This window comes from Schistocerca americana, chromosome 4 (assembly GCF_021461395.2).
Source record: "Schistocerca americana isolate TAMUIC-IGC-003095 chromosome 4, iqSchAmer2.1, whole genome shotgun sequence".
NCBI lineage: Eukaryota > Metazoa > Arthropoda > Insecta > Orthoptera > Acrididae > Schistocerca > Schistocerca americana.
The window spans coordinates 224,839,481-224,853,192 of NC_060122.1; the positions used below are offsets into that span (position 1 = coordinate 224,839,481).

The 13,712-nt window shown below is 43.4% G+C and overlaps 1 protein-coding gene and 1 non-coding gene across 2 annotated transcripts in view; one reads left to right on the forward strand and one right to left on the reverse strand.

Annotated features, from left to right (window-relative positions):
• The window catches only part of LOC124612643 (protein slit), an 814,493-nt gene that overhangs the window by 142,362 nt on the left and 658,419 nt on the right, over window positions 1–13,712 (forward strand). The gene's annotated exons all lie outside the window — the stretch shown is intronic.
• Window positions 1,112–1,186, reverse strand: Trnat-ugu. Its single transcript has one exon. It is a non-coding gene; the product is annotated as a tRNA-Thr (tRNA).

Consider the following 13,712-nt stretch of genomic DNA (forward strand, 5'->3'; position numbering starts at 1 on the left):
CGCATTGCCCGAACTCTTACGGGACTCGGTAAGATTGTCTGCCGTGAGTAATGAGTGTAATGGGCAGGGGCACCACGAATGTAGTGTGTGGACATTACTTTGGGAATGTGGGTCTCACGGGGAGCGTGCAAGGAATAAATCCCTGCTGTCGCACTATCCTCTGTTGCCGTCGGTAGCTCAGATGTATCGCCGGCACGGTAGGTCAGCGTGTTCGCTCAGAGATCTGGTTGGCCTCTGTAATAAAAAACTGAGTGGAAGGATCAACAAACGAACTTCACCGGATGTCATGTGACGTCCGCAACGACCAAATCCAACTATCAACAAAGAACAAAATGCAAAAATAAAAAAAAGATGGATAGAGGGTCGGCCATGTAAGCAGGAGATCCCGGGTTCGTTCCCCGTTCGGGGCACACATTTTCAACTGTCCCCGTTGGTGTATATCAAGGCCTGCCGACAGCTTGGGGTCTTGAGTTAATTATCACTTCAACAATAAAGTGTTCGTGACTGAAATAGTTATCGATACAAATAGATAGTAGAATGAGCCGTGAGCAGCTATGCATTTTAAGTGACAATAAATAATAGGTTTCAAACAGTTGTTCATCTGAATGACTTAAAAGATAGCGAAATTTGTTTACCTCAAGACAGAGCTTCTGAAAATGATTTAGTAAGTGAAGGGAGTGTAGATAGCAATAGTTCTAACAGAATATATTCGTCATAAGCCGTTCGACATCCACTACTGGATTAAGTTTTCTTTCAAGCTTTTGCATATATTACGGTCTTCAGCCATACGCGTCCACGTTCTTTCATGCGTATTTTCTAATGTAATCTACCGACACTCCTTTTGGTCGTTACTTAGATCTTTTCCTGACTGTCAGAATCTAGCAGAGTACTCCATTTCTCCATCGTACATACAAGATGAGGGTAATGCTTCAAATTACAGTCGCAATAAATAAAAAATAAATTAACTATATATGACGGTAGTATCTGTTCCTGAAAGAACAGTTACCGTGGATGACCATGCAGCTTTGCTAGAAATGAAATGATAATTAAATGGACACCCTAGCTGCAAGCAGGCGTTGATACACTTCATTGGGGACATACTGAAAATGTGTGCCCCGACCGGGACTCGAACCCGGGATCTCCTGCTTACATGGCAGACGCTCTATCCATCTGAGCCACCGCGGGCACAGAGGATAGTGCGTCTGCAGGGACATCCCTTGCACGCTCCCCGTGAGATCCACATTCCCAACATGTCCACAACACTGCATTCGTAGTGCGCCTAATAGATGTTTGCCCATCATACTCATTACTCGTGGCAGATTAAATTATTTGACAGACGCAATAGGGCAACCATCTTTAATAATTACGTATAGGTTGTAGAACCACCCTATATCATATTTTCATAAGTAGCATTCAACATTCATAAGCATGAATTTGTTCTACGAACAAATGAAGGAAGAATCCATCTTGATAATTTTACGTACAATGCAGCTGTCGAATTTTCACCTCCTACAGTTTGGTAGCGCCACGCACTCTGAAAACACTTGACTATATAAAGAATAAGAATATTCAAGAGGTAGGGCAGGAAGGGTGCTCGAAAGGAAGCCTCCGTTATTCAAACTTGCAGCTATCAGACGGATGCCATCCTGAGTTTGTTATTGAAATAAGTTGGAACGATTCAATTAAAGTCAGTCTTTTTTAAAATAAGAAGTTAGTCACGAGGAAGCAAGCCTGTCAAATTAAATTAGATAGCGTTCTGTGAAGCAAGATGAGGGAACACAATGGCTATAACGAATTGACGCGGAAGCTCCAAGTGTGTTGACGCGTGAAAGATGCTGAGAATAAAAGGATGGGTGGGAGGCCGAAGAAGGTGGATGGTGAGAGGGGTGGTAGGAAAAATGGTGGGGGGGGGCAGGGAAAAATTCATTTCAAAGAGAGGGGTGGGCAGAGACGTCTTCCCAGCCTGGCTGCCAACACACAGCTTCCGACAACACTCCACTCTCAGTTGGGTAATGCCAGACGGCAGGACGACTTAAAGGGATTATCACGTTTTTACGAGAATAATATGGGTGATGAACTGTAATACACGGTTGTATGCTAGAACACGTTATAAACTATGTTACAAATCCGATACAACGTTAAAATTGGGGAAACAGGCGTAGATGTAGGTTACGTCAGAGGACAAGCGAATTCTTTGAGGTCTTGGTAAGCTCGTGAGTCTGTTTGACAAACAGCAGTAGAGCTGTTGTTCTGTAGGTCTTTTGTTTCCTGCTACAGTTTCCTGCTGAGCATTTGAAGTTCTTGGATTCAGGATACCTGTTCCGTTGACTGCCACCGCCAGCCATCATGGTGTAATATGGTCTGAAGATGTTCACATTTTAAACGAAACAGGTTACAATTACCAATAATATTTTATTGCGGTGGACGCTGTTTTTAAGTCAATTTTAAAATATTGTATCAAGACCTCTGATATTCTTCACGAGAAATGTTCTCAGAAATTGGTAACTTATTGTGTTTTTGATGTTTCCATCTCCTGTATACTTTGACTGTATATTGTGGGAGGATAGAAGTATTCATTGTTAATTTATGTCACTGTTTCACCAATTGATACTGTGTTCTCTAAACAATCCTGGACTATGTAGTATTCATTAATAAGGAAGTAATTGTATACTTTAACGGACTTTGCAAATATAGAGATGTTAGTTCTCTCTTTAATGTAAAAAAAAAAAAAAAAAAAAAAACAAAAAAAAAAAAAAACGGTTCAAATGGCTCTGACACTATGGGACTTAACTTCTGAGGTCATCAGTCTCCTAGAACTTAGAACTACTTAAAATTAACTAATCTAAGCTAAGGACATCACACACATCCATGCCCGAGGCACGACTCGAACCTGCTACCGTAGCGGTCGCGCGGTTCCAGACTGTAGCGCCTAGAACCGCTTGGCCGCTCCGGGCGGCTCCTTAATTTCCTTGGACAGTTTATTAACAGTTTTATTGCCCTGTACAAAACGTTTTTTGTTCGTATTTCAAAGTAAATGTAAGTTTTAGCTGACATGAAAGCTGCTGTTTACTGTAAGAATTATATATCCTTCTCAATGTGCGTAACAGATTGGTAGTTTATATTAAATTTTTTCAAAGTTCAGACCGTGTCAAAACAAATTAAAACTCGAGCTTTGGAGGATAACACTATCGTCTTCTCCAGGAGATGACTGCTGGAGTCGAAGTCTGCTTCCTTTATTGTGGTATTCAAGCTGGTCATTGGTCGGGTGACCCCGCTTGAAATTCCAACTTCTATTGGCGGTGGCGCAACTTAGAGGGCAGAATTCGAATGCGCAAACGCAGGAATCGATATACAGAGTACACAGAATTGAAGACCATGGTCACCCGAGTTCTGAGTTGGAACACCTTAAGAATGTGATCAGGGAAAACGCATACAAGCGTCAACAAATCAGAGCTGCATTTGCTGGTAAACGTAGACGGCAGACCCGTTCAGCCAAAATAAGAACACAAACCCACAACAGACCTCAAGCAAAATTGGGAACATATTGTGTAAATATGGTATTAGACCAGTATTCTTGCCTCCACAGAAAATTAAATGATTGTTACGTCGAGCGCAAGACAACCTGGATTACAGAGTGTCTGGTGTCTACACTGTGTCTTATGAAGGTGGCAAAAATTACGTAGGGCAGACAATCCGTTGACCGCTACACTGAACTCACATGGCACGTAAATTACATAAATTGTGTAACTTGATTGCAGATGACAATATTTGACAGCTGTAGAACCTCACCTCATAACAGATCTAAGTACATAAATCTTGAGAAATCGGCGATAGAGGGACAGAGTATTGCGGGAGGACATAAAATCAACTTTGCAATAATAAAAGCTCTCTTCTATGTATCGACCTACTGGGATTCTGTAACATAAGAAGCGATAGAAATTCGCATGAGCAGTAAAAACTTTAACAGAGATTAAGGTTGCAATCTGAATGGTGCCTGTAGACGAGAAGCTGAGAAGCATTATGTCAAAAGAAATTAAAGAATAAATCTTAAACCTTAGGCGCTCTTCTCACTGAGGCGATACGATATGAACCATGATTCGACACAGAAGCACCCCGCATTGGTGGAGTGTGTAGAAACGTTGTTGAAACGACTTAACTGGGAAGACAGCAATACAGCATCTATCTGATTCTCTGCCGTATTGCCCGGTGCAATAATCAGTGCTAAGTAGGTGCTCTACTCAACTGCGTCGTACAATACACGGGGAAGGAAATTTCAGGTAATCTAGTGTGACTACAAAAATTGTTTTATGCAGACCAAACAATGCCAAACCGTCTCTGCAGTTACTTCATTACGTAAAAAAATTAAAACCACTGTTTTGGGACTCGTGCGTGTTCTCCACTACGAAACTCAGTCAAGTCTTCGAAGGAGGCACTTTATAATTCACGACATACAGAAACAGGTGGCCACAGTAGGCAATATCGATAATTTTTAAGAGGCGCACATAGCGCCTGAAGATGACATATTGAACTGCCGAAACTGTTAGCGAAAATAAAAGAACTTCTGTGTTTGCACAGCTGTTTCGTGAATTTCTTTGTTAAATATTTGGAAGTTGTCTGAGACGAGGGTGGCAGTGATGCGTCACACACGAGCCTATTGACGCCTGCTGTGTCTTGTTGCTTGTCGTATCGCTGCTGTGTGAACAGTAATGTCACACGGATAACTGTCGCGTCACATAACCCTCTTCCGCTCCTCAGCCACAGCCTGGTGGGGAAGGAGACCATACCACCACTTTGCTGACTGCATGAGAATTCTGCTCTTCAGATGACGTCACTGCTAATAAAATAATTTCAAGCGACATCAGCCTACCAATGACAAGCTTCAATGCCACTAAAAAGGAAGCAGACTCCGTTAGCGGCAGTCAGTCATCTCCTGATGAAGAAGACGGTGTTAATCTTCGAAAATTCGAGTTGTAAAGCCGAGCTCATGCGGTCCGAACTGTACTCCGTTCATCGTAGGAATAAACCTCATGTAAACGTTACACTATGTATTCTTCCGCGTTTGCTGGAACCTCATTGGATTTCGGTTCACGTGGAGCAGAAGTCAAGATGTCTCGAGTACAGTCAAGTACGATAATGATGATGTTTGATTTGTGGAGCGTTCAACTACGCGGTCATCTGTGCCCGAACAAAGTCCCAACTTTTACACAGTCCATTTTCTTTTCACAATCCACTGTAGTCACCCTCACAAATGATGATGATGAAATGATGATGATGATGAAATGATGAGAACACCACAAACACCCAGTTCCCGGACAAAAAAAATCCCCACCCCAGCCGGGAATCGAATCCGGGACCCCGTGATCCAGAGACAGCAACGCCAGCCCCTAGACAAGTACGATAATGAAGATACGTTTTGTGCTGTGCGTTACGCGTACATCGACTCAGCGACAATACGGGACAACAGCTTTGCCGGCGCAATTGACTTAGAAAGCACTGGCCAGCCACCTGGTCCAACTAACCTGCAGTGATGTGAAATGTTGTAGTAAAGACGCAAAAAGAGACGAGTAGTGAACAATATGGCCTCGAATGGCGTTTAATTTTTGAACAGAAAGAATTATTGGTAAAATTGAGGCGATGCGCTTCTCAGGTGACCTCATGGAAAACATAACATGCTCTCGAGCTTAGCTAACATAGTACTGTAATTAAAACCGAGAGTGATGAAAACTCCTTCAACAAGGGTAATTTTTCTGTGTGAGCTATGTGCGGCGCAAAAGCGCACTGCTGGGATTTCACCATGGAGTTAAATATTGAAGCCACTGAAATTATTATAGTCAGTCGTTAGTAATCTCTGAACTTCTTCCATATCGCTCTCCGAGGAATGCGGTACATTTCAGTATTATTACGTTGATAATGAGGCGATCAGCGACAGAATCCCAAGCCACCAAAAGGTCCACATTTTCTCCTCCTCTTTTGTGACGTGCTGTTCTGCATGTCGCCTTCGTTCAGCAGTGACGCCTCACAAAGCTTCGTGCATTAGTTCCAGAAGTTTGGCAGCTTACATTTCTTGTTATTTCTCGCGACAAATCTCTTAACTTGGCTCCAGATGCATTCTGTTGGGTTCAGATTGCAGTGTTGAGAAGTGTAAAAATGCAGTGAAAATTGTTTTCCGTGTTTCTGCGACGCTTATTAATCTGGCTCGTGTGTGACCACATCTGTCTTATAGAACAATGGGCATATTCAGGCAAAAAGTACCCGATTTTTAGTTTTTCTCCAAAAATTTTAATCGTGTAATGTTTTCTTAACTTCAAAATCCTTAACGATTTTTTATAATATATCCATAATTACGAATGTGTATTTACAATGAAAACTAGAATTCTGTGTGTGGTATGTTATTAGAAACTAGAAAAAATGGTGATTAAGTACGAGTTAATTAAGAAATATTTGATAAATTTCACATTTAAATGATTTTCGTCTTCAAACCGAACAAAAAAAAATGTAGATCATAACGGGTTGCGAACATGCACCCACCAGCCCGCCCGATTATCAGTCTACGACACTTTTTTTGTTCCGTGTTGTTCGTTGCATTTGGTCTGGGCGGAAATCACATGACATCCTTTTTTTAAATTTTTTTTTTATACTGAGGGCCACTGCCTCTCTGACCGAACACGCTGAGCTACCGTCCCGGCACTACGGTCACGCCACGAATGTAACCGAAATACCATCCCTAAAATTTGTTACATTATGTTCCTCGAAAAATGTCAAAGCTGATTTTTCTCTGTAATGCTGTGGAAAATATTAACAACAACTTGTTTCCAACCATTAACGGCGTTGCGCGCACATTTTTTAGTACGAAGCAGGAAGCACTGTCATCCATTTTCGCGGTGCAAGTGAACAGCGAGACAGAGGACGAGAAGGGCTTACAGAGGTATCTAATAAATAAGTCTGAGCTACTTCCACGCGCGGAACAACACCAGTGTACGTGAGCTACGGCTGCTGACCAGTAATCGTGTTTGTTTACATCAGGTTTATTGTTATGGTGAACAGAGTACAGAAGATACACTATTGGCCATTAAAATTGCTACACCACGAAGATGGCGTGCTACAGACGCGAAATTTAACCGACAGGAAGACGATGCTGTGATATGCAAAGGATTAGCTTTTCAGAGCATTCACACAAGGTTGGCGCCGGTGGCGACACCTACGACGTGCTGACATGAGGAAAGTTTCCAACCGCCTTCTCATACACAAACAGCAGTTGACCGGCGTTGCCTGGTGAAACGTTGTTCTCATGTCTCGTGTAAGGAGGAGAAATGCGTACCATCACGTTTCCGACTTTGATAAAGGTCGGCTTGTAGCCTATCGCGAATGCGGTTTATCGTATCGCGACATTGCTGCTCGCGTTGGTTGAGATCAGAAAATGGTTCAAATGGCTCTGAGCACTATGGGACTTAACTTCTAAGGTCATCAGTCCCCTAGAACTTAGAACTACTTAAACCTAACTAACCTAAGGACATCACACACATCCATGCCCGAGCCAGGATTCGAACCTGCGACCGTAGCGGTCGCGCCGTTCCAGAGTGTAGCGCCTAGAACCGCTCGGCCACCCCGGCCGACTGGTCGAGATCCAATGACTGTTAGCAGAATATGGAATCGGTGGGTTCGGTACGCCGTGCTCGATCCCAACGGCCTCGTATCACTAGCAGTCGAGATGACAGGCATCTTATCCGCATGGCTGTAACGGATAGTGTAGCCACGTCTCGATCCCTGAGATAACGGAGGGGGACATTTGGAAGACAACAACCATCTGCACGAACAATTCGACAAAGTTTGCAGCAGCATGGACTATCAGTTCAGAGACCATGGCTGCGGTTACCCTTGACGCTGCATCACAGACAGGAGCGCCTGCGATGGTGTACTCAATGACGAACCTGGGTGCGCAAATGGCAGAACGTCATTTTTTCGGATAAATCCAGTTTCTGTTTACAGCATCATGATGGTCGCGTCCGAGTTTGGCGACATCGTGGTGAACGCACATTGGAAGCGTGTATTCGTCATCGCGTGGCGTATCACCCGGCGTGATGGTATGGGGTGCCATTGGTTACACGTCTCGATCACCTCTTGTTCGCGCTGACGGCACTTTGAACAGTGGACGTTACATTTCAGACCCGTGGCTCTACTCTTCATTCGATCCCTACGTAACCCTACATTTCAGCAGGATAACGCACGACCGCATGTTGCAGGTCCTGTACGGGCCTTTCTGGATACAGAAAATGTTCGACTGCTGCCCTGGCCAGCACATTCTCCAGATCTCTCACCAATTGAAAAAGGCTGGTCAATGGTGGCCGAGCGACTAGCTCGTTACAATACGCCAGTGACTACTCCTGATGAACTGTGGTATCGTGTTGAAGCTGCATTGTCAGCTGTACCTGTACACGCCATCCTAGCTCTGTTTGATTCAATGCCCAGGCGTATCAAGGCCGTTATTACGGCCAGAGATGGTTGTTCTGGGTATTGATTTCTCAGGATCTATGCACCCAAATTGCGTGAAAATGTAATCACATGTCAGTTGTAGTATATTTGTCCAATAAATAACCGTTTATCATCTGCATTTCTTCTTGGTGTAGCAATGTTTAATGGCCAATAGTGTAATATACGGGGATAACGGCGCGAAAGACGTCGATGTCAGACTGGTAGCTGTACTGACAGTCATTTAGGTTAGCTTTTCTCTAAATTCATTTTCGAAAAGCGGAATAAAAAGGCATTGGAAGCTGTACACAGTGCACGAGTGCGGAAGGCCTACGGTGGCGTGAGGCAGCGAGCAGCAGTCTGCGGTTGGTAGTGCCCAGTGGCCGGACGGACGCCCCAGTGGCCTGTCCCTGGAGGTCAGGCAGGCAGGCAGTCGGCGCCGCTCTCCAAATATTGACCGGCTCGTTATCTCGGCGGCGACACTCTGAGCGCTAACCGACGCTCCTGGGCAGGCGGCACCGCCATCAGAAGCACCTCGCTGCACTCCGAGCCGCGGCTAAATGGCGGCCGAATCGAGCAATCTGCACAACCCGTCCTCTTTCCTCTCCCTTGCTCAACTAAAGCAAAAACTTGATAGTTTAAGCTGTTTGTATGGGCAGTGGCGTCGGACCTACGTTACAGTATGATGATGTTATAAAACGCTGTTGCTAATTACGTCTGAAAACTGCATGGTCGTTAAACAAATAGTCGTAAAACGACAAACAGCAAACTTATAACTGTAGGGGAATTGACACAGCCCTTCGTAGTCAATAAACAGATTTATAACAGCAAGTATACTGTATTGTTCTACTGATTTTTATTAATCAGCCGGCCGGAGTGGCCGAGCGGTTCTAAGCGCTACAGTCTGGAACCGCGCGACCGCTACGGTCGCAGATTCGTATCCTGCCTCGGGCATGGATGTGTGTGATGTCCTTAGGTTAGTTAGGTTTAAGCAGTTCTAAGTTCTAGGGGACTAATGACCTCAGAAGTTAAGTCCCATAGTGCTCAGAGCCATTTTTTTTTATTAATCTCGGACTAGTTTTCGGCTTATTCGACCATCTTCAGAAAACAACTGATTAGCATCTGGAAGGGACACTGGTTCAAAGAAGGGCAGCGCGTTTTGTATTATCGTGAAATATGGGGGAGAGTGTCACAGAAATGATACACGATTTCGGCTGGACATCATTAAAAGAAAGGCGTTTTTCGTTGCGACGGAATCTTCTCACGAAATTCAATCACCAACTTTCTCCTCCGAATGCGAAAATATTTTGTTAACACCGACCTACATAGGGAGAAACGATGACCACGATAAAATAAGGGAAATCAGAGCTCGTACGGTAAGATATAGGTGTTCGTTCTTTCCGCGCGCTGTACCAGATTGGAATAATAGAGAATTGTGAAGGTGATTCGATGAACCCTCTGCCAGGCACTTAAATATGATTTGCAGAGTATCGATGTAGATGTAGATGTACGTAGTGGGCGCTTTGAACGTCACGGCATTACAATGTCTGCCGGCCGGAGTGGCCGAGAGGTTCTAGGCGCTACAGTCTGGAACCACGCGACCGCTACGGTCACAGGTTCGAATAGTGCCTCGTGCATGGATGTGTGTGATGTCGTTAGGTTAGTTAGGTTTAAGTAGTTCTAAGATCTAGGGGACTGATGACCTCAGAAGTTAAGTCCCATAGTGCTCAGATCCATTTGAACCATATTACAATGTCTGTTGTGGTCGGTTTTCTGTAAATTTTGAAACTGTGTGTATTTTTAGTGACATCTGTGATGAGGTCTAAGAATTAATAGATGTTTCACCAATCTCCGTGGTGACCTGTATGTTACTGTGTTGTGAGTTTAGATGTTTAAGCAATGTATTCAGTTGTCTTTTGGTTCAGTCTTTGCTTGAGTAACCTTCTGTGTAGGACGGATAAGTGTACTTCTTAGTGAACCTTAAATACGGAATTATTCTACCAAGAAGAAACGGAAGAACCCATAAATAGCTGACTTACAAACAAATAAAACGAGCGATTGAAATGCTCGTTACCCTCATTGAATAGTAAGGGACTGATCTTTGAGTTTGGCCACTGTGTGCAACCATAACATTGTCAAAGTGAGAACAATAAGGTTAGGTGTGCAGCAGGTTGTGTTTATTATTAGTCGGTTGCCTAGCCATGGAAAAGTTGTAGCAAAATTTAAAGGATCTTGTAAATGAAATCGGGTCTGAGTGTAACAGATTTTTATTTCCTCTAATTATCTGATATACTATACAAGTAGTTACCAGAGAGCAGAGTTATTTTTAAAAAATCTGGACTGAATTCACACAAAATGACGCTAGCAATATCGGGAGGTATTAAATTGGAAAACTCCATAGGAAAAACCCAAGAAATTATCCTAATTTGTGCAGCTCTGGAATACGACTTTACTGAGATAAAATCATAAATTACAATCAAATGGACAACTCAAGTTGTGTGGCAGAACAAGTAAATAGTGAGCTGCTCAGAGTACGGATCGTGCTACCACAAATTGCAAAACTTAAATTTCCCCAAAATCAGCAAAGCGTGTGACCATCAGCACCAGATAAAGGTCGGGAGGATAACGGTACTGTAGCCGAAACACAAATGCCACGAAGCTTATGTCTCCCTCGTCCACTCTCGGGACGATTCATTGCTGTTGCTAATGTGAAGGACAAGACCATCATTTCATAAAAGAACGGGGAAATGCAGTAGAAAGTTTCTGTTCTTGGCATACAAAACACACATTTATAAATACATGAGATTGGTGCTGGCCTAGGGAAATGTCTCCTCGATTAGATCCTCTCTTTCCGCCAAGCATGGTGGCAAGGTGAGTCAATTCGATAGGATGGCCAAACTTTTGGAACACCAACAGTGGTCTTTCTCATGCCGGACTCGCGGTGCTTCAGTGTCTCGATCTTTGATATTCGTGCAGAGAAGGCAAAAAATGTCGTACTCAGTTATTCTCTGGGGGCAGCATGTCATCCCCTACCCTCAGTTAGACCAGGTGTCGGCTCTGCCAACAAAAGCATAAAGCATGCCGCAGCCTCACTTCCACGAAAACTGCCCGCCTCCCTGGGGAGGATCGCCTCTCCTAATGAGGTTCGCTGACTGCATTCTACCGACAGCAGGACCATGAGTGTAAAGTCTCTGAGAACACACCTTATTTACTAGCGTACATAGATACTTGTTGGCGCTACAATCTGTGTAGGGTCTTGGCCTCCTGGACCATCTCTGCCCACTTTTCTCTGCTGGCTGCCGTGGCTCTTTATCTTCTAACTCCCATGCTTCTCAAGTTCTCCACGTTTTCTAGCCGTCTGGTCCTTGGTCTACTCCATATACGGCGTCCACCTGGTTTTCCTTTGAAAACTTTCTTATTGTGCCGCTCTCCACCATTCTTTCTACATGTCTCAATCAAAGCAATCGATTACTCTATATTTCTGTAATAATATCTGGTTTGTTACACAACTCTCTGATTTCGTTATGATAAATGGTTTCTTATACTACCCTCTGGTCTCCTTATTATTTCTGATTCACCAAAACTACCTATTATTCACTGGACCGTAGAACCTAAGTATCTACCTTTTCCATCTCTGTAGCAACTCATGATTTTGTGTAATTGTCCAAGTCTCTGAATCATACATCATCACAGGTCTCACTTCTGTACGATACACAGTCAGCTTCAGAGTCCTACTAAGGCTTCCCTCTTGGTTCTTGTGCATTTTGAATATTACCCGTCTCTCCGTGTAGCTTACCCCTATTTTCTCAGAATTTCGAAAATCTTGCATCATTTTCATTGTCGAACGCTATTTCCAGGTCGACTAAAGTGTCTTGATTTTTCTTTAGTCTTGCTTCCGTTGTCAATCGCAATGTCAGAATTGCGCCCGCAGCTCGTGGTCGTGCGGTAGCGTTCTCGCTTCCCACGCCCGGGTTCCCGGGTTCGATTCCCGGCGGGGTCAGGGATTTTCTCTGCCTCGTGATGGCTGGGTGTTGTGTGATGTCCTTAGGTTAGTTAGGTTTAAGTAGTTCTAAGTTCTAGGGGACTGATGACCATAGATGTTAAGTCCCATAGTGCTCAGAGCCAATTGTCAGAATTGCCTCTCCGGCGCCTTTACCTTTCGTAAAGCCAAACTGATTGTCATCTAACACATCCTTAGTTCTGTTGTCCATTCATCTGTGTATCATTCTTGTCACCAGCTTGGATCCATTAGCTGTTAGGCTGATTGTGCAATAATTCTCACACTTGTGGGCTCTTGCAATCTTGGGAATTGTGTGGATGATGTTTTTCCGGACGTCTGACGTATATTGCGTCTCATACAGCCTGCACACTAACATGAATAATCGGTTTGTAGCCAGTTCTCCAAATTATTTTAGAAATTTCGGTGGAATGTTATCCACCCCTTCTGTCTTATTTGATTTTAAGTCTTGCAAAGCTCTCCTAAATTCTGATTTTAATATTGGATTCCCTATCTCTTACCTATTGACTCCTGTTTCTCCTTCTGTGACGTTATCAGGTTAGTCCTCCTCTTACAGAGCCCTTTCCACCTCTTTCTCTCCGCTGCATTTAACAGTGGCAGTCCTATTGCACTCTTGATGTTACAACCCTTGCTTTTAATGTCACTGAAGGTTGTTTTGAACTTTCTGTACATTAATGGGAGTAAGGAGCGTTGATAATAGGCGGTTTATAAAATGATTTGTAATAACTGCTCCTGTTACTGTATAGGTCAAACTGACAGAGCGATCCAAGTTAGTTATAAAGAACATTCACTAGAAAAGATGGGTTATAATGTGTACCACTCCACATTTCCTGAACATTTACTCCTTATGAATGGAGCACACACAACAATGGTGTAATATTGTATAAATATTGTAGAATATTACTCCACTGTTGTGAGTGTTTCCTTCTTATGTATAAAGTATTCTATAAAAAATCGACGGAAAATTTACTGATTATTAATCATTCCCCTAAAGATATGGGTGAACCGTAATTTTGTGTGAGGAGGTTAAAGGGCGAAAATTTGACTCCTGTGAAGAACTAGAAGTTTTTAAATGCACACTCATTAGTGATGATAACACGCTAAATTGATCAGCTGTTACTTGCGAGTCGACAGTTTCTTGAAGATGGTACTTCACACTAGTTAATGTAGTTACAGTTCGTTGGTGTCGACCAATGGTCATTCATTCTCATAAAATTTCTTTTTTCAT